General features: G+C 42.5%; 1 protein-coding gene across 1 annotated transcript in view; it reads right to left on the bottom strand.

The window, feature by feature from the left end:
* Nucleotides 1-26,872, bottom strand: part of ptprda (protein tyrosine phosphatase receptor type Da) — a 418,772-nt gene that overhangs the window by 297,291 nt on the left and 94,609 nt on the right. The window contains exon 4 of the mRNA XM_085349629.1: nt 2,471-2,494. The gene's annotated coding sequence lies outside the window, so the exon portion shown is untranslated. The remainder of the gene's footprint in view (nt 1-2,470; nt 2,495-26,872) is intronic.

Below are 26,872 nucleotides of genomic sequence, written 5' to 3'. Positions count from 1 at the left end.
TTTTGTGACCCTGAAAGATTAGTATGAGTAATTTTAAAACTCAGTAGCGGCCGCCATTGCTGGAAACTGGAGTTTGGCTGGGCCGTGCTATGAATTCTGGGATATGGTAGTAATTTGGACAGCCTTCGGCGCGTCGCTGTGACGTAATCGGTCTACAAATGCGGCCTCAGGAGGATGCAGCCCATGAATTTGGACATGTCCAGAGTATAATCGCAGCCTTTGCGGTTAGAAAATTGCACTTGATCATGTCGCGATATTATCGCAAATGCGATATATCGTTCAGCCCTACTGTGATTGTACCTGACCATAATCAGCCCATTTTTGTTTGCTTCTTCAGCCACTTAACACTGGCATATGAGTCAGTGAAGTTTAGAAAGGCACCTAACTCATGGGATGAGCCAGTGTTGTGTCTATATATAACAGACAACTTGGCAAAGAATCAGTTTTAGGCTGTATCTTTGTTCACTTTGTTAACATTAGCCTAAACCAAAAACACGTTTATTCACATTTGTTAGCTGAATCTATGAAGACAAAAAGATAACAACTTGATAGACATAAAATATTATTTTTTTTGCATCAGCAATGTGATTCCCAAAGAGCTATTACCTGAAAACTTGGCTTATCTTGACACTGTGCCCAGTGTGTCCTTCAAAAAATTAAAGAAACTGGACAAGTGGAGGGCAAATGAAGATGTGACAGACCATCTACAGAAGATGAACAGTTTCTGAAAGTCATGTTCTTAAGAAATAGGAAAAAATCCATCAGAGAAGAGCGCCGAAACGGTTGATCTATGCCACATACAAGACTTGGACTGAAAATCACTGGCAACAGGTCTTATGAACAGATGAATCTAAATATGACAATTTGTCATCATTATATCAGGGGGGGGGTGTACAACAGTGTGTTTCTATAGACATCTGGTTTGATCTACCAATGTCTGACGGCCATGGCATCATTTTTCACCATGACAATGATCCCAAACACACATATATAGAAAAACACACAGTGGAACACCATCAGTCATGGATTGGCCTCCCCGGAGCCCGGACCTCAACACTATTGAAGCACCGTGGGATCATATTGAGAGAACACAAAACAAAAGGCAACCAATAACCAAAAAAAGAGCTTTGACAGTCCTACAAGAAGCCTGGAGAACTATTCCTGAAGACTGCTTCAAAGAATTATGAGAAAACTGACTAGGAGAGTTCCGGCTGCGATGAAGAATAAAGGTGGTCACACTAAACATCAAGCTGGTTATTATTGTAATCTGGAACTTCAATAATCCCTGCACCTATTTCCCATTTTCCTAGCAAAATATAAGGAAACAAAGGGGGCTCAAGACTTGTGCACAGTACTGTGCACCTGCTTTCTGGAACAACCCCCCCCTATAACCCTGACATCCACATTCAGCCTCGTTTTTTCTGCAGTTACAATGCATGGCTTTATTAGATAATCTTTGAAGCAGTTTCCACCACTGTGAGGAAAAGTAATTAATGCAGTTCTGACATATGCAGGAAAAAAGCAGCATCCATCAGACCCACATGAGCACAACTGCACTAAGTATGACCTGCGCAGGATAAACGGAATTATAAAGTGAGCCCCTCATCAGCTGTCTTTCTAGGTTAAAAAACAAATGTGGTATTGAGTCGGAATTGAATTATTCTTTCTTTGTGCATCTGTGTGGGATTTCTAATTAATGCTGCAGCAGATCTGAGAACGCCAGAGTGCAATGCAGTTTGACTACAGAGAAGGAGTGTTCAGTGGGTTGGAAGCAGGAGTTATGGCGTCTTTTTTTATGGCTAAGAGTGTAAAACTGCTCCAAGTCTTTTTACCAAGTATAAAAACTTTGTCCTTTTCAGCTCTTCAGTACATGGCAGACCACCTTAAAAAAAAAAGAAAAGTTGAAGCATGGATGAACTTTCAGAGGAAAGTTAATTCCGGGAACAAGAAATCCAGGTTTCTCTCACTACATGGCCACTATCCACGCTACCAGCGGTTTCATGTTGACACGTGGACTTGCCGAAACAGCAAAGGGGTTCACAGCTTAGCACATGTGAGATTTCCACACACTCACCACAGAGTGGAAACAAACACCATCCGTTCAATGCTTGTTTAAGTCAACACTGCTGGCGTATTCTTTGAACAATCTGGGACATTTGATTCTCATTTGAATAAAACTCAAATTGAAGGCACAGAGCACACAATCCACTTGCCAGAGAAAGCCACCATTGTTTATTCTCATGCACACATATGGGAAAATGGGATGGGTGGGGATTGCAGGGCATTGCGTACCTTACTGGGCAAACATCAGCATCTCGGTGTTGCGTTGGCTCTTCCTGAGCCCCACCCCACCCGTCACCTAACCCTTTTTCTATATTCATGCATTTGCATCACTTCCATAGACACGTGACAATTCAAACAGCGCTCTCACTCTTGGGAATAGTGCTATGAAAAATGAAACAAGTCTTACCTAGTGCGGAATGGTTGGTCACATCTGTAAGCAAATCATTTGGGAAAAGTGGGGGAGGGGGGTGAGGAGGAGAGAAAGCGAGAAAAAAGAAGAAGAAACGTCAGCAAATTACAATGTACAGCAAGCTAAACTTCAACGCAGGCTGAGGCTTTCTCCGGCTACCCTGAAAAATGATCGTCTCCCAGCATTGTACAGAGTCAGGGGGTTAAGAATAGGCTGTGTCAAGAGAGGGGGACATCATTTATTAATCGAGGGACATGAAACGTCTGAGATAGTCTCCCCCGAGGATCCCGAGTTTGCACAACTTGCATTAATATTTGTCAGTGTTTCAAAATTTTAAAGGTGGAGGCAGAAATTATGTAAGCAGAAACCCAATCCATTACCTGCGAGTCATCGCCTTTTTTTCCCCTTCTTCTTTCGTTCCCCCACTAGTGTAACACAACCACAGAACAAACAAATGTGCTCACACAAACCCACACCCAGAGTGTTCCTCGCTCTCTCTCCATATGTCTCTGAGGTAATTAAGTAGCCCTCAGATATCTCTCACCCTATGTCCTGGACCTTTTACTACACTTCCCCGAGCTTGTTAGTCCGACAGCGGACATCCAAGGTTCCGAAGGCGTAATAAAATGGCAGTCTTGTGCACGCCACAAAGACCCCAGGCAGCACGCCAAAAAAAGGCCACCATTTAGCCACATCTTCACTAGTCACTGCTACCTGACATTCCCATGAGTTACAGAAAGGGGTATTGAGATAGGCCTGGTCCCCAACCCTCCCCTCTGCTTTCCTGTACTAATATTCCACCATGCTGAGAAATATGTACTGGATTTCCATTACACCGTGCTTTTTTTTTTTTTTTTAACATCGGAAGTGGTCCCTGTACAAATGTACTCTTCTAAAGCACAGTTTTGCTTTCTTGTAAATGTGCAATAAAACACGGAAATGGAGTGAGCTGACAATAACAGGGAATAGTGTGAGGGAAATAGTAGACTCAGGACTAATTCGGAGTTGCTGTTGCTTACAGTGCAGTCTTGTTTTGTTGCTAAGCAGAATTTGCGGGTAATATGATTTATCACCGATGATTTCTATCCCCGCCCCCTCAGCCCCCAAAACTCCCTGCATTCATTTACATTTTTGGTAGGGATGCAGCAAATCCCCACGAGGATCAACAACAAGTGAATGTGATTGCAATATCTGTTTTGTGCGTGAGAACAAATCTATTTTCAGGCAAAAGGCGGAGGAAGATTGGGGTTCAATCTCTGGGACGCTCATTACATTCCGCCTGACACACATCCGTGCTCGCTGCTACTGTTGTTGCTAAACAGAGAGCTCAGCTGAGGACCTTGAAGCTTCATGCCAGGAAAATTGGACCCTGGGGAAGGGGGGTAGCAGGGACTGATGTTGGACTTGAAGTGCCGTGGAGAAGCACCTGGGGTTTCAACGGCATTAGCATCAGTTTTGGGAGAAAGTGAGAGACCAAGCCATGCCAGTAATAGGCAACAACGAAAATGTAAAAGATACAGTTGTTGTGGCAAATGTTTACATGCGGTGCATTTTGCAATGAAGTGCAAATGCTTGAGAACAATGAAGCGCGTACAGTTAGATGACTGTACTTTGTCAGGAAGGACAAGTCCTACGCTCTCAGCTATTCCACATTCCTGTTTTTAACAGAGAGACTTTTTGCAGTGCAGTGAAGATTATTGATTTTTTTCCTTCTGAGTCCTGTGGTGGAAATTTAGGATGCCCAGCCAATCAAAACTAGTGGAGGTAGCGTGGGCCTAAGTGGATTAGACTAGTGGGTATGGTGGAGGGAGAATCTAGAGGGAGAAACTGAAGCTCTGGTGGCTTCAATAAACCCACTCTGTGAACCAGGAAATAGATGGAAGACTAAGACACTTTTTTCACCCTCTCTCACCCTCCTGTTTTAAGCAGATAAGCTGCTTCCAAGGTCTTAGTTATGCTGTGTAGAACCCAAAACACGATATGGAAACTTTTGACAAGTCAAATAAAAAGAAAGAAGCTGAGAAGTCTGTTCCCCGTGTTGTCTTTTCTCTGTTGACAAGAGGGATTTGGGTATGTTTGGAGTGGTCAGTACTGGGGGAATTACAAAAAGCCTCTGAGATGTGGCATAGTGAGCATGTCACAGCACCAACGTGGGTCTTTAGTGAAGGCCCGGGCTCCTTTTAAGTTAAGCCTTGACTAGCCATTGCAATAAAGAAGAAATGGCTTTGCTTTGATGAGCAACTGGCAGCCTCACCGTGAACCCTTTTATGTTTTCTTTTAAATTCAATCTTCTTTTCTTTTGGTTTCTTTTTCTCTGTTTTGTTTCTTTGTGGTTGTGGTGGCAGCTCACTATGACATCACTTGTACCAAAATAGCTTCAAGAATTAGCAGAAAGTTAGTGCATTTCACGAAGAGTCCTGTTGACATTTAAGCTTTCATTGTCTCAAGTCTATAGGTGTATAAATACAGTAGTTGCCAGTTATAGACTCCATATTTATTCCGGTATTTTTGCACTTTGTAGCATTGCACATGCAAATCTGTACATATGCCACACATGTCTTTGTTATCTTTTTTAAGCACACAGAAAGCAAAAAGAGTCCAGCTCCTTGTAGCTGGCCAATAAAGCTGATTTTGATTCTGTGTGTGGAGTGTTTGCTTGAGCTGTATCTTAATAACTGGCTGTTTGTTATTTAGGTCTTTGGTTTTGAGTTTTAAAATTTGGGTGATCATCTTTTACCATCTCAACTCGGGTGCACGTCATAACAGTAATCCCCACACTTTTGTTCCCTTCATACGTCAAACTGTTTTAGTGGGTAAATGTATCTATTACTGTACCTCTTATTGTAAGTATTATTTCCTCTGTAATTATCTATGTTTCCTGTTTCAAATACTCAAATAACATGCTGCAGTATTCTTGCAGCTTATGTACAGTATAATGGTATTGGGTGCCTTGTACATAGAAAAGGCGTTATTGTTAAAACAGTATGTTACTAATGGGACCGATACTGACCAGGAAATCAAACTACCCACCGCCCTATCCCCTGTTCCTCTGTTGTCTAGTTCCACAGGGCACCTTTTCAGTTTAATTGCAGTTAATCAGCGAGTCAGACATCCCCCCCCTCAAATAAACAGCTCCACTTTTTCTCAGGGGCACAAGGCAATACACACATGCACACAGAAAGCGAGAGTAACAGCAAGAGAGAGCGAGGGAAAGCTCGCTCTCCTCAAATCGGCTACAGGAGTGAGTGCCCACTAATTGGAAATCAAAAGCAATGGAGCTGGAAGGCAGCCGAGAAGGAACAGTGAAACCGCCTGTTGTCGGTCAATTTAGACCATGACAAAAAAGGCCCTGCTTCTTGTGTCACCATTTAACCTATTCACCAGTGTGGAATGAGAGCAGCTGTTTTTTTACAGTACCACATAATGGGACAAAATGGCTCTGGTTGGCCATGCTCCAGCTAGCTGCAAAAAGGCTCCGACGCAGAGAGAAAAAGGGAAAAAAGGTGCAAAGATGATACGGCAGGAGACGGGAACGCTGCTGCCTCGTTATCAGCGATGCAGAGAGAGAGCACTCACACTCTTCCATCTGAGCTGAAATAAACATTACTTCTTTTTTTTTTTGTGCGTGTGTGTCGCAACAAACAATTAGAGAAGCCACCACAGAGGCTACAGATGGCCTGGGCTCACACAGACTGCGGAAGTATCTAGAAGTTTACACAAGTCAGACGAAAAGCCAGATCGGCTCCAGAGCCGAGGCTGTTCTCCGACTAAAAAAATAAAATAAAATAAAATATTGCTCAGTTGTTTTTAATCCCTTTCCGAGTTGAGGTGTGAATAAGTACTTTGTGAGTGACAGCTTGATGAGCGCAGTTATAGAAACTCCAAACTTCATCAGGCAGTTGTCAGACTGGGGGGCTGTCCGGTTTAAAGGCTGCTCAGGCATAACAGTACGGGAATGAGGTATGCTTATGTTAGCACAGCAGCAGATGTTCTGTTTCTGTTCCAGCTGTCTTCTTTTTTGAAGTGCCGTGCTCGGTATATCTCAATCCCAAATCTTTATTACTATCCTCTCATCCACCCCCCCTCGCCTCCCCGGGTCAGGCGGGAGTCAAACTAAGCAATCACAGGTAGACTAATTACTAATAGATGCCTCTTTTTTCCTGAAACAATTATACTTTCGACACATTTGTCACAGAGTTTCAACAGACTGCAAAAACATTGTAAAAAGAGAGAAGAGAGAGATCACTCATGTTTATTCCCAGTTTTTACCTGCTATGCTAGAAAAGCACAATAGAAAAAAATGAATGACATAACAGAGCTAACTCAAATGAAGCCACATGTCTGATGTATCTTCCTGGGGGCTTTGCCCACCCTCTTGTGTTAAAAAAAAAAAAGAAAGAAAGGGAAAAAAAGAAAAAAACAAAACACTGAAGGGATTTAAGGGACTTTTTCAAATGCGGCTTTTTTCTGGAATTCAGCCTGGCAGACCTTGATGAGTGATCAGAAGTTGGGAGATCATAGACCCGTGGGCTCTATGCTGAGTTCTGACCCTGGGTTCAGCTACGCAGAGGTGGGATAAAGACTCTCTTGCCTGGGGAGAAGTAGAGGGAGGAAAGGGTAGAAAGGAAGAAATAAAACGAGGGAGCGGCAATAGCCTTGATGCCTCTAGCAGTGCGGCGCCGGCTCGGCCCTTCATATCAGCCACTTGTGAAGACGGGAGGGGGGAAACCCTACAGGCACTCGTATGTCGACCGGCGCGATCAAGGCCAGCTAAAAAAAAACCTGGGTCTGGAGCTGCTGTTACTTTAGGCTATGGTGTGAGCTGGAGAAGCTCAAAGAGAGAGACTTTAATGATGTTTGACACTTCACCATTACCGCAGGTCACGAGGACACGCCTCACAATTGACTGCATTTCCAATTGAAATTCTTCAGGTCTAAAGATCACAGTCATTTACGGCCCCATTGCACGCTAAACGCTCACGCCGACAATCTGAGGAGCTTGTACGAAGGAGTTCCTTAAATCTCTGACTCAAACAGATAATTAGACATAATGAGTAAACAATGTGGCTGCAAGATGTGAGCAGGCTTATTGCTTTTTAATTGTGTTTCTCTCGGCGAGCTGAGCTACTTCTGCGAGTGCCGTTTACCTGTGTGCGTTGGCCCATGTGAGGCCAGGTGCAGTCATTACCACGGGACAGATGGATCAGCAGAAGCGTTGCTCGTTTCTCTTGCAAGGCAACATGGTGGCTGCCATATGTAAGCTCATCATTAAAAGTGACCTTTGACCCTCCAGCGGGTGCCTGTCATTCTAATGGAGTTAATTAAGAACGTCCGCCACAGCGCGGAGGATGTGGTATTTTCCTCTCTTTGTGTTTGTGGATGTTATTGGCTCGCAACGACGAGTAATATTAATGTCTGCGCGTTGTATATTTGGGGGCTGGCATCCATTCGCACGTTAGGGCGGTTTGCATGTAGTCGTGCCTCGGGTGTCAGACGTGTTTAAGTTTGGGGGTATCTTTTAATATTGCCGACGTAGCTCCTTTGAAAATTCATTAAAGTGCTTCGACCCCTCTGCCATCTGCGCGAGCAAGAGGTAGGGTGTCGTGCAGCTGGGGAGCACGGGAAGATGAAAATTCTGACACGGGCAAAAGCAGGCGGGCGAGCCCCTGGACACAGATTGAAGGCCAGTGATATGCCAGCTTTGAACTGCTGTTTATTTATTCCTAGGCCTTATCTAAAGGTTCCATTCAAATTTAGATTCAGAGATAAAGACTGCTGGCAGCAGTCACACATTTCACTGGCAAATGGCAAAATGTTATGTAAGCGTGATGCTTATAAAATAAATTTTTTTTAAAACAATCCCTTAGAGGGCTAATTAAAAATGCTACACTAATTGCTAAGTGTCAAGCTAAAGTATAATTAACTCCACAATTACATGCAGTGTATTACAGACCGATTACAGCGATAAACCTCAGCTGCTGATGCCAACTGAATATATACAAATAAGCATAGCCAAGCCAGATCATCCTCATTAATATGTCGGGATTTAATGCACATTTGGAGCGTTTAGGCCTCCTTGTCCGACGCTTCCTCGTTAATCCGTGTCACTTCTCTATAACTACCAAAAGTCAGGCTCTTGTCAAGCGTTTGATCAGCACGGTCTCTGGCGCACTCTCTGGTGCCAGTTACTTACTCACAATGAAGCAATATGAGTAGCGGTGTTTATGCCCTGTAATCACTTTCTCCTACACCTGATCCCCTCTTCATAAACTCAGCGCACCAACATTATTGCTGTTATAGTCGGAAATATGGAGCTATGTATTATGCATTAACAATCATCTCCCGGAGGGAAGGCACACACACACACTTTGATGCCAAGACACACACACACACATGTGCAGCGTCATCACTGGCGAATGTCTGCAGGTATGCTGGAAATGCATGCGAAAATAAGCACGCATAGACATTTCCTTTGCTTTGTCTCCCCCCTCGCATCAGTGTACACAGATGCGTCGACGCTCGCTCACTTTAGCATATGCCTCGAAGCATTGGGGTGTAATAGAGGCTGCCTGCACTTTGCCTCGTCTCCCCTTCCCTGACACTAATCAACACCTCTTCTGCTATTAAAAATTCCTCTCCATGCCTTTTGATCTGCTAACTATCTCATTTACATGACTGGCGCTCAGCAAACCAGCCTGCTGTTGGGGAGGTGTGATGAGGTGAGGTGGGGCCGGAGGGAGGGGCTGGCGGCCGGGGTGAGAAAAAGGAAAAGTGGAAAAGTGGGGGCAGGGGGGAAGAGGGACTCTCTTGTTACTGAAACTTATTTCAGCTGCTTAAGGAGCAAAAGATCACGTGCGTGAGAGCGAACGTTTCGGCTGTTTCGTGATTTCAAGTTGTTGCAAGCAGTGCAGCGATCCAAAAATAGAGGGGCTGAAAATAACACAGGGGGGGGAAAAATCTCAAACAGGTGGAGAAATAAAACAGCCGAACCCCTGCGTCCTCCGCCCCTCCACGCTTCTTCTTCTCTCCCGTTCTCCCGCCTCTCTTTCTCCTCTTGGCTGACTTTGTGTGGTGCCGTGGGGCTTCCACTGAGCCTGAGCCTCTTTGGCAAGAGCTGTGAGGCTGGCATTGAAAAGGCTTGGTTGTAGCTGGGCGAGAACGCGGGAGCGGGCAGGTAGAGAGGGAGAAAGCGGTCGACGAGTGAGGGAGAGAGAGAGAGACAGGGAAGTTGTGGGAACCATTGTAGGTGGTTTCAATCATTCTGATGCCATCTGTTCCACTCCATTTTTCGCACTGACAGTGGATATTTTCCCCGGTGAGACGAGAGGAGTCTGCGTGCGTGTGTGTATGACAATGAGAGATAGTGAAGGACAGACGAGTATAAGCACAGAGCACAACATATTTATCTTTTACACACTATACAACTCAACTGTATAACCAGGTGTCTGATTCCAAACTTTTACTTTGATGCAACTAATGACCACTTTCAGGACTCAGTAAGCGGCTGTCAGTAAGTAATCAGCTACTGTTCATTATTTGAGGAGATATCAATCATTGGTAAAGTCTTCTTGCTTTATTTTTCAACTAAAACTACTTCATTAGTGCTTGCACATCAGTGCTAAACACTCGAAGCTGATGAAAATATCTAAGGAAAAAACCTAAGGGCATTGCAAAGTATTAAAAAATTCACCTGACAGATGAAAACCTTTAATTATTGCAGTTCATCTCTAATATATGCCAGTGTTTTTACATCAAATCATAAAACCAAAATCAGTCAATTCTTTAAAACCTGGACCATGAAATGATTGCCCGAATATTTACGTGTTGAAAATGGAGTGTTTATTGAACCATGTGAATTTAGTTAATTTAATATTATTTGCATATATGAGATTTAAGTAGTATCATATTTGCTAAAGTCAGCACTGTTTTGGTTTTTTTTTTTTTTGCAAGTTATTGCTTTAAAAAATTATCTTGCAACTTATTTAGGCTTTATGGAGAGGGGGGCTCAAAAAATCAAACAAATCTAGTTTATCACATATGATACACTTGGTGTGAGAGGATTAAATCAGTTGGATGTATCTTCTGAGGACCATGAACGGCTTTTGCACCAGGTGTCATTGCGCTGGCGGGGCACTGGGTCCTTCATTCTATGAACTTTTAACTCGTGTTTCCTTTCTGCTTAAACATGCATGAAGTTATTTTTTGTCACTTTCTGTAATAGCCTCCTTATGAACCCCCCCCCCCCCCCCACCCCCACCCCCACCCCACCCTCCTTATTACCTAGCCTGTTTAGCGGGTGTTTCTCTTCCTCTTTGTATACCTCATTTTTATTTCTCCTTCCTGAATAAAAACTAGCACTGAAAATCCCTCTTAGTGTCACCCTGCTTGCTTATATAAAAATCCAACTCTTCAAGATAAAAGGCTACTGAAAATAATACCGGCATTAGGGTTTCCTATTTCACAGCGTTTCAGTTCTGAGGGGTCAGTGAATCTGCGTGATGTGGAATATTGAATATGAAGATGGGGAAGCGCCACAGTGTTTTTTCAGCATGTTTGCTCAGTAAACTCAGTGTTATTGGATCTACAAGTCTGCCGTAGCAGTTGAAGGAAAACGCCACATTCGGCTTACACTGCACCTCGAAAAGAAATTGGCGGGGATAATGGAACAAAATTCAGGAGAACGTAAAGACAGAATTGTGCAGAGTAAGAAAACAGAGACTAAAGGTTCACCCCTTCAAAACATAACACTAGAGAAATATGAATTTATGCATAGGGAGATATTGCTTTACCCACTGAATTCTGGTATCATATTGTTATCTTCAATGAAAGCAAAAGGGAGTCTACGCTGTGAAAATATAATTTGGCACAGTGGATTTTTGAAATAAGCACTGATATATATATATATAAAAAAAAAAAAACACCCAGCACGCCCCTGCGGGCGGTTTATCCTTCAAGCTCGGGTCCTCTACCAGAGGCCTGGGAGCTTGAGGGTCCTGCGCAGTATCTTAGCTGTTCCCAGGACTGCGCTCTTCTGGACAGAGATCTCCGATGTTATTCCCGGGATCTGCTGGAGCCACTCGCCTAGCTTGGGAGTCACCGCACCTAGTGCTCCGATTACCACGGGGACCACCGTTACCTTCACCCTCCACATCCTCTCGAGCTCTTCTCTGAGCCCTTGGTATTTCTCCAGCTTCTCGTGTTCCTTCTTCCTGATATTGCTGTCATTCGGAACCGCTACATCGATCACTACCGCCGTCTTCTTCTGTTTGTCTACCACCACTATGTCCGGTTGGTTAGCCACCACCATTTTGTCCGTCTGTATCTGGAAGTCCCACAGGATCTTAGCTCGGTCATTCTCCACCACCCTTGGGGGCATCTCCCATTTTGACCTCGGGACTTCTAGGTTATACTCGGCACAGATGTTCCTGTACACTATGCCGGCCACTTGGTTATGGCGTTCCATGTATGCCTTGCCTGCTAGCATCTTGCACCCTGCTGTTATGTGCTGGATTGTCTCTGGGGCATCTTTACACAGCCTGCACCTGGGGTCTTGCCTGGTGTGATAGACCCCAGCCTCTATGGATCTTGTACTCAGAGCTTGTTCTTGTGCTGCCATGATTAGTGCCTCTGTGCTGTCTTTCAGTCCAGCTTTGTCCAGCCACTGGTAGGATTTCTGGATATCAGCCACCTCCTCTATCTGCCGGTGGTACATACCGTGCAGGGGCCTGTCCTTCCATGATGGTTCCTCGTCTCCCTCCTCTTTCTTGGGTTTCTGCTGCCTGAGGTATTCACTGAGCACTCGGTCAGTTGGGGCCATCTTCCCAATGTATTCTTGGATGTTCCTTGTCTCATCCTGGACTGTGGTGCTGACACTCACCAGTCCCCGGCCCCCTTCCTTCCGCTTAGCGTACAGCCTCAGGGTGCTGGACTTGGGGTGAAACCCTCCATGCATGGTCAGGAGCTTTCTTGTCTTTATGTCAGTGGCTTCTATCTCCTCCTTTGGCCAGCCTATTACCCCAGCAGGGTACCTGATCACGGGCAGGGCGTATGTGTTGATGGCCCGGATCTTGTTCTTACCATTCAGCTGACTCCTCAGGACTTGCCTGACCCTCTGCAGGTACTTGGTGGTTGCAGCCTTTCTAGCGGCCTCTTCATGGTTCCCATTTGCCTGCGGGATCCCCAGGTACTTGTAACTGTCCTCTATGTCTGCAATGTTGCCTTCTGGTAGTTCAATCCCCTCAGTTCTGACTACCTTCCCTCTCTTTGTTACCATCCGACTACACTTCTCCAGTCCGAACGACATTCCAATGTCATTGCTGTATAGCCTGGTAGTGTGGATCAGTGAATCGATGTCTCGTTCACTCTTGGCATACAGCTTGATGTCATCCATGTACAGGAGGTGGCTGACAACTGCTCCGTTCCGTAGTCGGTATCCGTAGCCAGTCTTGTTAATGATCTCACTGAGGGGGTTCAGGCCTATGCAGAACAGCAGTGGGGACAGAGCATCTCCTTGGTAGATCCCGCACTTGATGGTAACTTGTGCTATGGGCTTGGAGTTGGCCTCTAGTGTTGTACGCCACATCCCCATTGAGTTCCTGATGAAGGCTCTTAGGGTCCCATTGATCTTGTACAATTCTAGGCATTCCAGTATCCAGCTGTGGGGCATTGAGTCATAGGCCTTCTTGTAATCAATCCAGGCAGTGCACAGGTTGGTCAGTCTGGTCTTGCAGTCTCGGCTGATTGTTCTGTCTACCAGTAGCTGGTGTTTTGCACCTCTGGTATTCTTGCCAATTCCTTTCTGTGTCCCGCTCATGTATTGACCCATGTGCCTGTTCATCTTAGCCGATATGATGCCTGACAGGAGCTTCCATGTAGTACTGAGGCAGGTTATTGGTCGGTAGTTGGAGGGGACCGGTCCCTTCTTGGGGTCCTTGGGGATCAGGACCGTCCGGCCTTCAGTTAGCCATTCCGGGTGTCTCTCGTTAACTAGCAGCTGGTTCATTTGTGCTGCCAGACGCTCGTGGAGTGCAGTCAGCTTCTTCAGCCAGTAGGCGTGAACCATGTCGGGCCCTGGTGCTGTCCAACTCTTCATACTGGAGACCCTTTCTTGGATATCTGCCACTGTGATGGTTACTGGACCCTGTTCAGGGAGGTCGCTGTGGTCTGCCCTCAGATCCACTAGCCACTGAGCATTGCCGTTATGGGTTGCATCCTTCTCCCATATGCTCTTCCAGTATTGCTCCGTCTCCAGCCTTGGTGGTGCTGTTCTCTTATTGTTCCCTTGCCACTGAGAGTACACCTTTGCTGGTTCTGTGGAGAACAGCTGGTTTATTCTCCTGCCTTCTATCTCTCTGGTGTACCTCCTCAAGCGGCTGGCCAAGGCTGTGAGTCTTTGCTTGGCAGTTTCCAAGGCCTCAGGTATGGACAGCTTGCTGTATTTCTTAGGCACCTTATTTGTCGCACCTTTCTGCAACTCTGTTAGTTGGCTAACCTCCCTCCGTGCTACTTTGATCTTGCCCTCTAGCCTCCTTCTCCATGGAGGGTACTGCCCCTTGTGGCTGTTCAACTTGTAACCAAGCATCTCACTGATCACTGCTGCCGTATTGTAGATCAGCTTGTTAGTGTCGGTAATTGTAGGTATTGCCCGTAGTGCTGCATTAACATCATCTAGCAGACCTTCTGAGGGTACTTCACGTAATCTTGGTAACCGGCTACGGGGGATCCAGGTTTCAAGCTTGGCCATGATCCTATTTTTCAGGTCAGTTCCTCTCGCACTCAACGATCCTTCTCCTATCGCACTTGGGGCTATGTACCCAATCTCGGGTGGGGGTGATGATATCTCCCCCCTGACCTGGCGTCCTGACTCCTCCTTGCCGTAGCATTTGTGTTGTACCTCGTCAATCTCTAGCTGTGAGAGCAGTCCCTTCTTTCGAATGTTGGAACACTGAGCTACTAGTTGTTTCGCCGTCATTGTGGATGTTGGGTATCGAAGAATCCATAGGTCCCTCATCCTATTCATGTAGCCCCTTCCGCCGGGGTTACTTGCGTAGTAGCATTCCAACAACGCCCTGTTTTCGTCCCTTGCCCACCGATGCCTTCTTGTTCCAGTAGCCCACTTTTCGTCAGGGTGCCCTGGTTCCTCAACACCTGACGCGGACCTTGTTGATCCGGGCGACGTCCGAGCCGGCATGCCTTCATATTTATCTGTCTCGCTCATGTCTGCGGTAGGCTTGCTTAGCATAGGGGGTCTAGCCTTAGGACCCTTACTGGATACAGACGCCCCAGGCAGGAATCGAACTTGCGATCCTCTGTTCCAAAGGCGTGTAGTTTAACCACTACGCTATCCATATATATATATATATATATATATATATATATAAAAGGATGCCACCATTCTAGCAAAGATGTTACTAATTTGCTACTATTTCACATTTAATGGTTAGCCCTAAACAGTCTATTGAGAGTGTGGGCAGATACTGAACCACTTGAGTTACTGGAATTCATTCCTAGAGATACATGAATATTTGTATTGAATATTATATTTAGCCATTAAACTTTTAATAAGACATTTATGAAATCTAGAGATATTATCCTAATAGAAACAATGAAGATCTGTTCAAAACTGTATATGAAAAATTCTTCCAGTTCTCCACAGTTAAAATTCTTAACCTGCCTGATATTATATGAAATTTTGGGGCCACATTTATTAATGCCCTGCTCCAGCACAAATTAGGCTTTGGTATAAAAAATAGTGACAAGATTACATGCAAGATGTGGGACATGCAGAGATTTTTTACGACTAAGCCTGTTGCATTTGTATGCAATTTGTATGCAATATAAAGGAGAATATTTAAATCAACCACACAAACTGATTCTATAACACATTCAATTCTTATTTTTTTGCACTTTGTAATGAAATAAGTTGACTGCGCCTGGGTTTAGAAATTAGGGCAGCCTCACCTTTAAAATTAGACACACCCACTGGTATTTAGAGTAAATCTGGCCGTATGTGAACAGCTGAGAAACACAAAGTCATGACAATTCATCTACATCAAAAAAGCCTAAATATATCTCCCACTACCCCTCCAATGATGAATAAAACGCCAAATCACAACATTAGTCCAGTCAATGCACTTTATTATTATGAGGTCATGACCTTACAAAACCTTAAACCCAATCCACTGATTCCCTTTGAGCAAGCAATTGGCAACAGCAAGGTGACAGAACTCCCTTTTAACATGAACAGACTTTAGGTCTAACTAGGCGACGGAGAGAAAAAGCAGCAACATATGTTTGCAGTAGCCATTACTAACCAGACATCGAGTCAGGCAAACCCTCTTCTCTCATGTGTAAGATCTAACCAAACAACATCAATAGTCACAATACTCCAACCTCCCAGCATGCTGCACTTTCAGCAATCAGAAAGATAAACAATAAGACTGCTTAAGACTAGGAAGTAGTCTGCTGGGACCCAATCCCACCTAATAGTCTAATTAAAGCCATTGATTGCTTATATGAGCACACATAAGCAGTGGACATTTCCCACTAAGAACCACCCACAGGTCTAGTAATTAGCACAAATTCTGAGCTATGAGTCAGATTCTGCTGCCTCGTTTGCAGGGCAGCGGTGTTGTTTTGTTTATCGACGCCCTTTACTGCCACGACCTTTCCACGTCGTTCGCATTGTACTGAATGCACTGTCACTCACCTGCAACTGTCCCTATCAGTCCTCAGCATCTGTGTTGAATCAGTGTTCGAATCTCTGTCCGTTTCTTTCTTTTTTTTTTCTCCCCCCTCCAACAGCCACAATGCTGCAGATGATTTGGAAGGACCAGCTGGGATGTGTTTGTGAGAGCTGTCTGGATTTGATGGCCTCCAGTGACATCCATTGTCAAGATCACAAAAAAGTCAGACGTATCCTACAATTTGAGTTTTATCTTCTAGAATTGATAGTAAGGGGGGCATACATGACGATAACAGTATGATTATATCTGATTACTTATGCGTAACCCGAAACAAGTTGTCTTTGTTTGCTCCTTAACCAGATAGCAAACACAGAAAGAGTAGCGATTGCTAGGGCCAAGCTAGGGGTCACTTATTAGTGAGTTATCTTAGTGGACAAAGGAAAGATTTATTTGAACGATGCGGCAAATTGATCCTTCCAGTCTGAGTTAAGCGTCAAGATAAGAAAACACAGGTTAAGCCTCTACGAAAATATAAATTCAGAATTTCATCACAGACAATGAAATTTAGTGACAGAGGTCAAGAGGATTGTTTTGGCACAATGTGGGCTGACAGTGCCGTCACGAAGCATTCACTGGCAAGGACGCAAGTGGTTCTCTCAGCACTTTGAGTGCTGAATTTAAAAAAAAAGCTTGTTGATTTATAATACAAGGAGAAATGAAAGAAGACTTAATGGTGAACAAAGAAGACATTTTTTAAACTCCTTCTAGGCTTAAACGCAGCTACAATAAATTCAGCAGCTACAGAAAATGCTTTAATTTATTCTGGATGTGCCGAACACAAGGAGATATTGCTCAAAACTGTAACCGCTGCATACATTCTCAAGGTAATACATACTTGACCCAGCACAAAGCACACAAGGCAACAACCCATAGTGCCACAAAAAATACATTTCTTTTTAAGTAAACGTGCTGTAATTTCTGCAGAAAGTCTGCGGTAGATTGCACCATTTGCTAGCTGCCATTTATTCAGCAGGCCAATAAACCCTGTTAAAAGTGAAAGCACTTTGATTTTGTAAAATATTACCTACTGTATACCAGCAGTAGATCTACACAATGCTTAATCACCATGTGAAAGAGAGAAGAGAGAAAAGAGAGGTTTGCATTTACTGGCAGAAAAAAAGACCGGTATTATAGCTGAGCTGGGCACTAAGCTGCGTCCAGGTGTTCGACTCTTTCCAGGTGGCCATGTAATACTCTTGCCGACCCAGATCATGGCAATCATGGAGCTGGCGGAGATGGCTCACTGCCGACACCAGTGTAGCGCCTGGGTAATATGCCAAGTTGGCAGCGACATGCCTGAAAAGCAGGCGGGCAAACAGGCAGAGAGTCTCGAATGCTCCTGGAGTGGAAAGATGGTGGTGAACCTTTCATTTTCTTTTCAGAATTCATGAAAATGTCACAGTCTGGTACAAGGCCTGTCTGATTTTGTGACTTGTCAGTGTTAGGAGTGTTGGTACATCATGATCAGAGCTCTGTGTAACAGTAATTGTTTCATCATTTCACTTAGCCTGTCTGCATGGATCATCCTGAGGCATTATTTTCTGTTTTTCTGCTCTGCTGTATTTTTGCGTTTCAGTGACCTACAACTTAGCCGCCTACAAACATATCTTCTGTCAAAGACTGTCAACATGCTATATCATGTTCACTCTAAATCACAGCCAGAGATATGATCTTTATTAGCCCAGGAAGCCAGAGTTATATGAAGCCTGACTCTAGCCCGTAGTGCCCGGGCACTGTGTGCTCCACAGTGTAAGTAGCTTGGCTGGCAGGCAGCCACAGACAAGCGCTGCTGTGTTTCTGCTTGCAATCCTCTTAGTTGACTGCATGGTAATTACCGTCTCAATGCAGGAAGAAAAAGCAGCTTTTAGTAGGAGGATTGAGACAGAAAAGCGAAAAATGTGGGAGTGTGTGGCTTAGCAGCTTAATGAACATGTCAGATGTATTTAAACAAATGGATTACCACATCAGTATACACTCCACTGTATCATGCTCTTCTCAAAAATACTTGTGAATATGGGAAACATCTACAGGAGAAATCCCCAAAATAGCAGGGGGAACTATCATGTCTGCATTTTTCTATTTCTGTGACACATACAGTACTTTATATAAAACTTTACAATTTCCTGCTCATAGGACGCTATCCATTTACACTCCCACCAGGGCTGTCAAAAAAGAAGCAAAAAATAAATCAAAACTGGATGCTAACTGATACTAAAAGTGATTATCCAATTAGAAACCTATTTGCAACAGCATCAACGCCAACAGCATTGTCTTGGTCTCGTCCAGTTAACAAGCATCTTCACACAGCTCTTCTAGCGCTTCACTAGCGTTTTAGCTAGCTAACGTTCTCAACTCTAAAAAAACCCTTTATGAGGAATTTTGAAAGGTCAGTAAAGCACCTGTTTCATCAACTTTGAGGTATTAAACAGTTATAATAAATGATAACATGACTGGTGCACACATTAACGTTAGCTATTTAACTGTAAGCAATTATCCGATAGCCACATTAGCTGTCTTTTAAGTTATCATTAAGTTAGCAGCTAGTGGCTAAAGCTAATAATCAACCGATAACGTTATCGTGTGAGCTAGGCATCAAGCTTTATCATTACTAGAAAGTCTTAATTCAACAGGATAACAGAATTAGAATTCAAATAAATAAAGTATTATTTTCTGCTGTTCTACATTAAAGCAGAGAAAATTCTACGAGGAACTAGAAAGAAACAGCGGCAACGTACAGCTACCTCTTTAAAAAAATGTCCTTTTTTTCCTTGTATCTAAAAAGGTAGTTTTTAGATACGAGTGAAATTCTAGCATCATGACAACCCTGAACGCCTTGCATTTGCATTAAAACATAAATGACAACCTGCATTTTCTCCAAACAGCAGGATTTCTACTCGTCAGCCTCAGTAAGATTTTTCATTTTGAAACCTTATTTTTATCCCTAACTGTGTTGTTCCTAGATTCCATTTCTTGCAGCTTTTTTGTCCTGACCCTACACGGATGTTTTACCTGAGCTGTCAATGTCAATACATGACATAATGAATAATAGATGCTCTTTTGTCATATGCTTGTGCCAAGGCATCTTCTCAGCTCAAGGATGTTCACATGCCAAAAAAAAAGCAATTTGAAAGTTGACCTTAACATTTGTTATGCTGAGAAGTTGTTTTCTTTTTCTTTTCATTACTTAATGGCAATGGTAATTATTTACTAGACAGAGTCCTTCATAGCATTCATAATCAATGGGGAGAATAAAAGCTACACAGTTTGCATTGACTGTGTGCAGATCTACATCCACAGATATTCCCATTTGTAAAGAAATGTTCAAGGTGTATATCAGTACACTTGGCATTTGCTCATGAACCTCACTTAAGCTGTGGGCATGTATCTCAAACCTTGTTTGTAGCCTCAAGCAATGTTTGTCAAGACGCATTATCACCAGTTGGCTGTAGTAAAATAATGTTTCACTGCTAGTTAGGAAATGTGTAAACGCTACACTTCCTAGCATGTGAGAAGGGCAAAAAAGTGGCTTGGAATAATGTATTTATGTTAGTGAGTAAACTTGAAAAAAATGTAGCTGTAGAGAGCTGTCGTCTCTTACAAATGATGATAGATTATATCAAATATTGATATTTTAATAGAAATGTTAAAGTTTCATCAGAGACATTGCTAATCCAGACTATCACAACTATCATGTTGTAAGCTTTGTGCCATATCGCATGCAAAAGACTTTGACCTCGAAGAGATAGCCAGTTAAACTGACCAATTGGAAGTGAGTGAGCCTGGATGTCTACCTGTTGTGGAGTTCAGAAAATGCCACTTCTACTCATTGCTCATTCTGGACGATGCAAGACCCATTATTCTTGCAGTCATTACTAAGCAGAATGTCAATAGCTTATTAGAGAGAGAGAGAGAAAGAGAGAGACATGGGAAGGGAGATGGATGTATGGAAGAGTGAGGGAGCAAGGTGGGAGGACAGAGGAAAGGAGGAAACCATCAACAGAAACCTGCAACATACACAATTTCTCCCTCAAAATCCCAACAAGCCATTCCCGAAAGATTCACCCAGGTCAAAGCTTAGTGTTTTAGCAGACATGCGACAACAACAGATGTTAAGTTCCATGTTTGTGCCTTAATTTGTTTTTAATGGGTTGATAATGTGCCAACCCCCACATATTTCCCAGGCTTTTACGTATATCCCCAAGCAACACGGACGTCTAACGAAAAATGCCGTTAAATCCTCAGAACGCATTTTCATCTGCGCCCGGTTGCATTAACACCAAGAAACGTCACATAGCAATGACACGACCTCCCTTTTCCTCTGCTCTGTCGCTCTTTCTTTTCTTTTTTCCCCCCGCTCTTTCTCTTACTCTCGCTGTTTTGCTCCCGTGTCTGTTTCTCTCACAGCATTGTGCAAATGTTTCTCTTGTCTAAGGAACCGTTCCATATGTTTGCAATCACTCTGGCTCCCTTGCCTGCACAGATCATTTAGCAAGCTCCCTCATACATTTCAATTAAGCCCACCTAGCGCAGCCACAGACACGGGAAAGCAATATTGATTTCTTGATATCCTGTGCGTGGGTCGGCCCAAATTAACGCTTGTACTGGGGAATATGATATATCCATAACAATTCACTTGTGTTTGTCACCATATGTGTGATATGTTGCATGATTGTTAATACGCGGGGAAATGGCAAGTATTTAACTAACTTAAAATCATGTCACTGTCAATGCACTGCAGTGGACGTCAGTGGATACAAACATGAGAGAAGAAAAAACTCTGTTGCAAGTGCTGCTGTATAACGTTCCCTGCAAAAACGAGCATTTATGTCTTTAAGCCACAAAATCTGCCTTCGTCCTGATATATACTCATGATTTAATCATTGCCAGCTTTTAGATGGGTTCGGTTGTGGTTTGTTGGGGGAGCAGCTACTTAATGTTGGCTGTCAGTCAGACTCTACCACCTCATCCATTCATGGCTCTCTGTTAAAGCCCCGAGAGAGTGATCATTCAAAGTTCAGGAGATAGGGATATTACATCAAAGTGCTGATGAGACTTTGGAATCTGGGGACAAGGTTGTTTACACTTAAATTCTACATGCTCTCCAACTCTTTATTACTACTCTTGCTTAAAGCTCGGATAGGATACACACTTTTGCCGCCATCGAGGAAAACAAATCCATAAAATACTGAATGGAAGTCTTTCAGGAGATTGTAATTCAAGTGTTCTGAGAGGGAATTCGATTTCTGCACTTCTTTACAGTTTTTTAATTTTTAAATCTAACATATTATTTGAGAGTTTAAACCTTTAAGACCTACCATAGAACCAAGTCCGGCAGAGCTTATATTTTATTTTCACATGCTGTAGTGCCGATTTTGGGAGCATTTCAAGTTGATATACATCAATACAACTGTTATAGCCCAAATTTTAATAATATGTCTGCATTAAGTGCATAGTAATTACATAAATTGCAATAAACTACAAAAAAATGTAAAATCATTTTTGTTTTTTTAACATATATTTCTAGTTAGAGAAATTTAAGAGGCTTATCCCTCAAAACTGTAAATACAAAAAAGATGCACAAAATATTTTCCCACCACAGGAAATTTATTTTAAGTGTCCTCATAGTTTTATTTTTGAAATACACCAATTTTTATATACTGCAGGAAAAACGAAAATAAATATTATAATGCAAATTTCCAAAAATAACAGCATATGCATCAAAATAAACTATTTCCAGCAGTGCAATATGAGTCCTAAGCATCCCAGAAACGACACAGAAAGTCATAAAGTCAAACATAACTTTTAAAAACACCAGTATAGGCTCATAAGGCTCCGATGGTAAAAAAAACTACATTTCCGCAAAATGACGTCACTTCCGGTTTCGGCCAGGACATGGCGGACATGCGATAGTTCGCGCTGATGGACGTAGGAAGTGTTACAAACAGCTGATTGGATCGGCAAAGCGTGTTTCCGGAATATTGTGTTTTTGTTGCTGCAAGTGCTTTTTATGCAGTTGGAAGGAAACCGTGACCTAGGACAAGCTGATGGCATAAGATGTAAGTACAACTGCTCCGGTTTCATATGCAAAAAAAATTATTGCGCTAGCTTACGTGGTTGCAGAGCTACCAGGATTTAGAAATAGTTAAGCAAAACTGAGCGTGCCCGCTCTGACCGGCTTTAAAGGGTTAACCAACTGGATATCTATTCAGGTCACTATCAAAAATCAGAAAAAATAATCACAATTTTCTTTCAGACACATGACACATAAACAGATTTCCCCAGCATAACGTAGAAAAACTAGTTCAATAATAATCTTGTTTTATTGTCACAAAAAGTCGCGGCTTATTTGTTTACACTCTGCCCAACTCTACTCAGAACAACCGGTGCTAACAGCTGGTTGAAAAACATGCGACGTCATCACTGAGAGATCTGAATGGTGTTTCTTTTGCCTCTTCTTTATACATTTTTTAATTTATCAGCTATTATAAATGCAGATATATCAGTGATTAACTGATAACCCCATTAAATATTGGACTCAAAAGCTTATACCTTATCATACTTCTGTATTCAGAAAAGGTCTTGATCCTTTTTTTAATATAGTTTTTTGCCTGCTATCTAAAACAAGTTAATGACTGAACTATCACGGCTGTCCAGCCATTTCTATGAACAGCATACAGTATATTGTAATTAATTTTAATGCCTCTAATATCTAAAGACATTCCACCCAGACTACCCTCTAGGTTTCACCACATAAAAGCCTGGCCAGCCTCCATGCACTTCCTTTGCATACAGATTATATCAAGCAAAGATATCCATGAATGTTATTATGAATATACTATAAATAGTATATCCCAACTTCTTCTATAGAGATATAAAGGGGATGATATATAGTAACGTAGTGGCATTTAATTGTGTTACTGAGGTCATTTGTAGCTAATGTTGAATAATTGTTCCAGTCAGCTAGACGTCTTGGCACTGCCCTCTTATAAAGATACATGTCCAGCCTTGCGGTTTATCACTGTGGGTTAGATCTATGGGAGGGGGCAGCACACATAGAGTCTGACATTTCCAGTAATTATCTTTATGAAGATGGGAGGCCTCTCAATTAGAGTGGTGCTTGATTAAAAGTAATGGTGCTCCCTCTCAGGCCAGTGGCAAGCTGACAGCCGTACCATCAAGCTCCTTTTTAGCTGGCATGGGACACTCTGTGACCTTAAGCAAATGATATTCTATCTTGTACAAAGAAAAACAGTTAAATTAGAAACTGGTATCTATTTAATGTCAAGATAATATGTAAATGCACGTTTCTAGGAGGAGTCACATGGTAGATATCTTGAGTCCTTTTTACTTTATCCTTTATTCCTTATGTAATGAACACTAAAGCAACTATGGTTTGACTTTATTATGTTTAATAAGGTAAATATGAGCACATTGTTATCTTTCCTACAACCACAAATTCAAGTTTTTTTTTGTTTATAACAACACAGCTTCACGTGAAGGCTGTGTCGTACCTCCCTGCGTAATGACAGTCTTAATGGAAAACAAAACTGGCTCTCTGGTGATGGTCAGGCTGGCCATTACAGAGTCACTCAATAGCAGCTGATTGACTCGCTCCCCTGCTCCTCTATAAGCCTGTTAAGCGGCTACTCAGCGTCAATGCAGTGCTCTGGGCACTGGCAGTATCCCTGGTCCTTGCTGCTATAGGCCACTGGATAAAGTGCTTACCTTGATTTAGTAAACTAAACAGCTGTGGACCTCATTTGGGATTGATAGGGATATATATCATATTACGAGAGAAGATGTGAAAAAAGTCAAGGAGGCCGCAATACAAGCACGAAATTTCAAAGGATACAGCCGACCATAGGATTTTTAAGACCGATACTGATATCTGTTTATCTGATGGCCCTTTTTTTAAAATTCAGGCACAAGACTTAAATAACATTTGTTATGTGTTGTTATTTATGAATTCTTACTAGAATAATAGGACAATGCAGTTTAAAAATAAACTAATTTTGCTGTTATAAGAATTCTGGATTACTCGTGTTGCTAACACGGAAGTCGCAGAGTGCCCTCTGGTGGACAATTACTGAACAGAAACCTGAAAGTGAAGTGCGTTCCTTCCTTTTCTTTGCTTTTTATATTTTCATTTATCAGACTTTTTAAATGCTGATATATTTGCAATTAGCTAATGTTTGCTAAAAATGTACTATGTATACAGCGAAGCAGCTAACACAAACTAGAACATGATAGATAAAAATTGTTTGTTTCAAGGATTAAGTTAAGATGCTAATGTGACAGCATCACGGGGCTACCACAGATTACAGAACGAAGCTTCAAATGCTTACTGCGTGAAGGTTTAGGGACAATAGAGACTGTTATTAGCTGAAGTCATAGCCATGTCCCTGCCCATGGATGCAATTAAAGATGAGTGCTTTGTTACATGCTGCATTATTATGCTGCTAGTACAGCATTGACCATGAAATGGTGCACCTTGTCTGCAATAAAACTTAGATACACTGTTGCTTTAGCATGACCCCTGATTTGTATTGAAGGCCAGGTTTGTGCCAAGGAAACACTCCTGGGACCATTATACTGCTGTGTGGCTCATTTGCTAGAATGCAGGATGAAGCCATGGGCTGGTGCAAAATTTGGTTTATAACATTCAGCATCCTGTGCAAAAGCTTGATAAAAGAAGAAAAGTGGATTTAAATTCTTTGGCGTTAGCTTGAATGATCCCGGTTGATGTCTAAATATACTGTTTTTTATATCTCAATGCCAAGTTTTCCCCACAAAATCTGCTGCCTTATTTATTTTTCTTTCTTTTGAGGCGTTGTGTGAAATTTAAATAACATAGTCTGTGAAGGAAAACAGCTATTTCTGCAATGTTGCCACACTGTCATTGTCACCACTCGCATCATGCTGGTGTTTGTTAAAATAGTGCATGAATTTCTCTTTTAAAAGCATTTCACATTGATGCGTGTTTTGGTGATTTGACTGCACACCTATGGTGTAGAATGTTTCCTGAGGTTTCCCACTGTACGTGTGGTATAAAACCATACCCTGCCTCACACAAACAAAGAAAAAAAGCCTGTTCAATTGTGATTTAGTGAAAAGTAATATCATAATGTTCACCCACAAATATATAGGCATGCATGCGTGCACACTGGGAGATACAGCGGCACACTTTCTGTCATTCCTTTCTCCATTTCCCTTGTTCCTGCAACTTCAGGGAATCTGATCACCTCCTGATGTGAGGCTTAGAAACTGTAATGCAATAGACAGTCAACATATATTTCCCCAGCAAGACAGCCACAGCTAAAACTTCATATTCTTCAGCGACCGCGCGGCTGAGGAAAGAGATGGCTGCAGGACATCAAGAGGAAGAGTCAAGGAGATGGATGGATGGATACATAGATCAATGTATATACATATATACAAGCTACAAGCTATTCTTCAATACTTCAAGCTGAACTCGCTAGCTGATATAAGTAGGATGGTTCAGTTCGAATCAAACAAGGCCAGAGACTGGAGCCAAGCATTCTAAAATAGAGCCGAGCAAGACCGTGAACCTCTCTTACTTGACTAGTGTTTGGCTGTCCTAAAACACTGAACTGGTTAATGACACCCAATCATATCAGTGGGAGGAAACAGAGCTTGCCCCTGCATCGTCTGGCAAGGAGGAAAGTGAAAGAGAAAAACTGAAAGAGAGTGAGCCAGAAGCATAAGGAGCCAGAGAGATGCAGAAACAAGAAAAATAAATAACAAGAAAACAAGAAGAAAAAAGCAGACCAACAACAGCGGCTCGGTTTAGCCTCGCAAACAGGGACACAAAGAGTCAGAGATGAAGATACAGACGAGTCCCACACATAACTAAATGATCATCATTCAGCGTACTCTTTGTAGTTTCTGTGGACAAAGCAGTGCTTTATAATACCCACATGTAGGCAAAATTAGTGAGCTGTTTTGCCATTTTTTTATTTAGTTATTTAACTAGGCGGGTCTCATAAAAACACAAAATATTCAGTACATTTTATTAAAAAAAAAAAGAAATAGAATAAATCTGAATAAAAGCTGTTTTTATGACACAAATGTCAAAATTTCTGATTCTCAGCTTGGCAGGTGAGAGGGTTTGCTACTTTTTTTGTGTTCTGTTAGGAAGTAGCATTGGGCATTTAGTAACTGTAACATTTAGAGGCACATAATTGATGGCAATTATGGTAATATCAATCCATCCATAATCATTATGACAACAGCATTTGAATCACAGAGAACATTGTTAAAACTAGGAAAACCCAAAGCCACGTGAAAGCTTTCCAAACTGGTTCCACTGGTTTAAGCATCTTTAGACACTGGTTTTCTTTATACTTGATAACACTTCATCGTTTCTTGACTTGCTTAGATTCAATAATGACACGCTAACACACACACAAACGCGGTTTTAAATAAGTTTAACACTTTGTTAAAGTTGTGTCCCTGCCCATAGACACGTCAAGAGATGTATATGTGTGAACACTGAAACAGACAAAGCATCCCACTCACAATAAGTTGATTCCGACTGATGGAGATAAAGAAACGAAAGTCAGATTATCCAGTGAAGGAAACCATATGTGTGTACGTGAATGCGCGCATGCGTATGGTTCGACGAAGCCTGGTA

The sequence above is a fragment of the Diplotaxodon limnothrissa genome, linkage group LG3 (assembly GCF_057381915.1).
Source record: "Diplotaxodon limnothrissa isolate DT_005_m linkage group LG3, D_limnothrissa_male_GT1.1, whole genome shotgun sequence".
Classification (NCBI taxonomy): Eukaryota; Metazoa; Chordata; class Actinopteri; order Cichliformes; family Cichlidae; genus Diplotaxodon; species Diplotaxodon limnothrissa.
This window is presented reverse-complemented; position numbering and strand designations above follow the sequence as displayed.